The sequence below is a fragment of the Schistocerca serialis genome, chromosome 10 (assembly GCF_023864345.2).
Source record: "Schistocerca serialis cubense isolate TAMUIC-IGC-003099 chromosome 10, iqSchSeri2.2, whole genome shotgun sequence".
In the NCBI taxonomy this organism is placed as follows: Eukaryota; Metazoa; Arthropoda; class Insecta; order Orthoptera; family Acrididae; genus Schistocerca; species Schistocerca serialis.
Genome location: NC_064647.1, coordinates 57,280,206 through 57,284,826, shown reverse-complemented (window position 1 = coordinate 57,284,826; position 4,621 = coordinate 57,280,206). Strand labels below are relative to the sequence as shown.

The 4,621-nt window shown below is 44.0% G+C and overlaps 1 non-coding gene across 1 annotated transcript; it reads right to left on the bottom strand.

The window, feature by feature from the left end:
* Positions 1–4,333: 4,333 nt before the first annotated feature.
* On the bottom strand, positions 4,334–4,405 carry Trnam-cau (transfer RNA methionine (anticodon CAU)). Its single transcript has one exon. It is a non-coding gene; the product is annotated as a tRNA-Met (tRNA).
* Between the last annotated feature and the right edge of the window lie 216 nt (positions 4,406–4,621).

Here is a 4,621-nt window from a genome sequence, read left to right as displayed (position 1 = left end):
CAGCAGACGGTCACAAGTCAACCACCCTCGCACATACTCGACCGACACAGGACCAGAGCGTCGTCGGCGGCGGTCCGAAGCCACTCTCCAAACTGTTGTACAAAGGCTGGGTCGGTTCCCCTCCGCACAGCAGCGTTACTGATTCTGGCCCCTACCTGCTTCCTTGCTTTCTACACCTATCTCCAGACTCTGGGATTACAAGGACATATATATTTTCACATGGTTTGCCGGAGTATCATACCATTTTCGCGATACTTCTCAATATCAAGCACTTACAGTGTGCTATCGATCGCTTGCACACTATAATTCCGAAGACATAGACTGGAAATTATTCCTCTAGAAACTCGAAACTTTAGCAAGATGGAGCGTGCTGTAAACCACTGAGTAACTAGAAATTTATTTCGAAAAAAAAAAAGATAGAGTTAATTGGTATCTCCACTCGCGAATACTGATGACTTCGATATAACAGATTCCAAATCATCTTTATAATTTACAAAGTCAAGTAAGGTGTTTCTCACGTCTTGAGAACCAGCAAACGTGTCTTCCACCGCCGCGCGGGATTAGCCGTGCGGTCTCAGGTGCAGCAGTCATGGACTGTGCGGTTGGTCCCGGCGGAGGTTCGAGTCCTCCCTTGGGCATGGATGTGTGTGTTTGTCCTTAGGATAATTTAGGTTACGTAGTGTGTAAGCTTAGGGACTGATGACCTTAGCAGTTAAGTCCCATAAGATTTCACACACATTAGAACTTTTTTTTTTTGTCTTCCACCTGCCTTTCACCTGCCAATCGATATTCTCTCAATCAAATAAAGACAGGAAATGTGCGGAAGCAGTCAACTGGACAGTTTACATGAGAACGAATAATTGTCCAGTACAAATACGCGTCCATATTGAGTCTTCTCAGATTTCCACAGAGAACACACGTGATCATGAAGGCTGTCCAACACACACTGAGTATTAGTTCGCTTTTCAGCCATCTAGAGGGCGATACGGTTAGGTCAGCTACATTGCTGTACCCCAAACGGTCTTTCCATTCGGACAGCTCCTGCCATTAGCGGGAAACGTGAATCATTCCCAATACAGGCCACCATCGCCGTACGCCACGCACCCCTAGAGAGAATTGTCCTAGGAAACCGGCTACATATATATTTGTTCACTGTGCTTACAATTAAATTTTACGATCACGGTCTCAACTGGACAACATTCGACAATGAGCGAAGTATCGGAAATACACCTTGCTGACAGCAGTGGCTCTGGAAATGGAGATGTGTGCCATTCTTATGACTTGACGTACTTTTCCAAGAAAAAAAATCTTTCATTCCCCTTGCTATCGCATTATTCTATGTCAGATCCATACCTTCCTTACGACAGCACACAGTCATTTTCTTTGCACATGTCGGAACACACACACACACACACACAAAGTGGTTCAAATGGCTCTGAAAATTATGGGACATAACTTCTGAGGTCATCAGTCCCCTAGAACTTAGAACTACTTAAACGTAGCTAACCTAAGGGCATCACACACATCCATGCCCGAGGCAGGATTAGAACCCGCGACCGTAGCGGTCGCGCAGTTCCAGATTGAAGCGCCTAGAACCGGTCGGCCACACCGGCCGGCCACACACACACACACACACACACACACACACACGCACACACACACACACACACACACACACTTTATAAGCCTGATGCTCAAGGTGAACCTATCACGCATCCCCTACTGCTAAGTATAATACGTCGCCATTAACTGACTGCTGGCGATACGAAACAATACTGAGTGAGATTCAGCGATGGGTGGACGTGTCTCATAAGTTTTCTGCTGCGAGTGGTACCACTGTGTCTTAGAAAGAGAGGCGTGGTTGTCTTACAAGCCAGCAGATGTTAGAAACACGATTGCAACAACCGTGTTACTGTCACAATCGGTCGTGGTTCTCCCGGTGCACACAAGTATCCATGTCAAAGCTATACTGGCTTTATAAATCGAGGTATTGCATTACCTCTGAATGAAGTGGTTTTTCCAGACAAATACCGTGACACTGAGTACAGACGGTGATCGCTGGAGCGTATATTATCAGACCAACAGTGCAGTTACCCGTCGCCGACGGCGCAACATCGTAATAAAATCAGTGAATTTAGAAAGTAATTCCGCTAAGGAGCGTGATATGAAGCCGGTATTTGCAACTCTCTCACACCACCGATGGATATTTCTCCAGTATTTGTAACACATTCTGTCTCGATGCTGTGTCGGAGGTTCTGCGATATATTAACTGGGTTATAGGCGATGGTTGATTGAGAAGGATCACACACAGTAGTTAATGTGCTGATTGAGGTGGTAAGAAATGTACACAGGCTTCTCAGATCTCATAGTGTTACTCCCTCTGGTAGCAATATGTCTGCGATTTGGGATCAAATTTTTTCCATTCAACCACATATCTGCGTTGGATCCTATGGAGAAGTGTTTTCATAATTACAGCCACTAGTGAATCATATTTCTGGCATACTCATAACTCGTAAAGAGTCACCTTTTTCGAACCTATCTGCTACAGAAAAATTTTAGGTACTCCCTATGTACCTTGTAAAAACCCCTCAGACTCTGCGCTGCCACCCTGCAGCATTGCACATGTTATCATTCCAATTTAAACTGGAACTGAGCTGAAGTCGGAGAGAGGGGTATCTACCACTTTCTGCAGCCCGTGTAGAAACAGGCTCAGCTGAATTAGTGCGACAGGGCCGTGTTTTGACCATTCGATGGAAATGGGAACATGTTGTCGTAGCTATACCAACAGTGTACAATGTGTAAGGTCAGCGCCAAAGGAAACCCACCCCTGCAAAACGAGATAGTATGCAGACAGTACGAACAGTTACGGTTTTGTTTCTTGTCGAGAAAAGTAGGCGAACATCATACAGGTACTGCAGTCTGAAGCAGATCAGCATCCCTCAGTGTCCATTCACGTCTATCACTCCAACATTCTATAATCGTATTCCGTACCATCCAATAGAGAAAAATTACGAACCATAAAAGCTCTGCTAACCTCATCCGATGGAAAACGCGACAAGATTTTTACCACATCTCTCCTCCCATATATCGAAAACAAATTCTGTCTGCGTGCCAGCATGTAGCACATGTGGCGGTCCTATGAGATATAGAGGAATTGATCCATTGCACAGACCTGTCTAAAGTCTCACGGTCTGTACACATTTTGTTTTTTCCACCAGGACTTTGAGGTCTGTGTCAGGTTCTTAACTGACATTGACACTTTCTGATACGTTGCCTCTAACAGAAAACTATATGTCGCACAGTGTAAATCATGTTGTTGCTGTTGCTACCATAACACACGCACACACACACACACACACACACACACACACACACACACACACACACACACACTCTCTGGATGATTTTCAATGAAAGACACTTACAACAAAAGGAAAGTGGAAGAGTTTTGCGGCGTTGTGGAGCGTTTCCGAACTGCTCTCCGACGGCGATAGACGACCTCTACTTTCAAACTCATCTGTCACAATGACGGAATAGCTGATGACTCTGTGTTCTGTTTCGATTGATTCCTCATATTGCAGCCATTTACGCTGTATATAACTGACGGGGGTGACATATTGTATACAGAAGCAGAAAAAGCAGACCGCATATTGGAACATGCCACACAAATACACAAGTATTATTAATAAAATAATATAGCCGAAATCCTAGAATTCCATTTCGCAAAAGTCATCACACAGAAGAAAGCAATCAAAGCAATTATAAAAAAAACGAAATCTTTAAAAGTGCAACAAAAAATCGAAGTGTTGATGGTTGCATTATCTCTTTCCTGTCACAAAGTTAACATGAAACATCGCTATCGTGTGGTTTCGTCAATGGATCCATATCTGGACGCAGTAATTACAAGAGTGCAGACAGACAACGCTAACATTACTGAATTTTTTTAAATAAGCCTGTAGTATACAACTGGATCTTTCCTTTCGCCTCCTTTTCACTAAACGTTTTAGAAAATACGACTACTGTGCCGTTCACGGTTAATTTGCAAGTATTATTTTCTCTGTAGTGTAACTGTTAATCTGAATCTTTCCAGTCTCTAATCACCCATGTGTTCGATCGCTTTTGGTTTCGATCGGTGACTACCACACCTACGTTTCAAATTCTTTATTCGCTTGCTGTGGAATGTTCCCATTTCCTAACCTCCTAGCTGCCTTTTGTGACTTTATTCCCAGCAACGTAGGTATCATTCTAGGAATCTGGCGATTTTAAAAGAAAATATTTTCTAGTTAGTATTTTTTAACGAGGGCGAAAATTTCCTCAAAAGAAAAAACGAATTTAGCAGAGCGTGGTTTCGATCCACGGACCTCTGGGTTATGGGCCCAGCACGCTTCCACTGCGCCACTCTGCTTTCGTGTGATATTGACATCAATACGTGTAACACAAGTGACACCCAATCACCTGATCACATTCGAAGTCCTTGAGTACTGTGGAGCGGCCCATTCTGCTCCTTCACGATGTCTAATGACTACTGAGGTCGCTGATATGGAGTACCTGGCAGTAGGTGGCACCACAATGCACCTAACATGAAAAAGTATGTTTTTGGGGGTGCCCGGATACTTTTGAT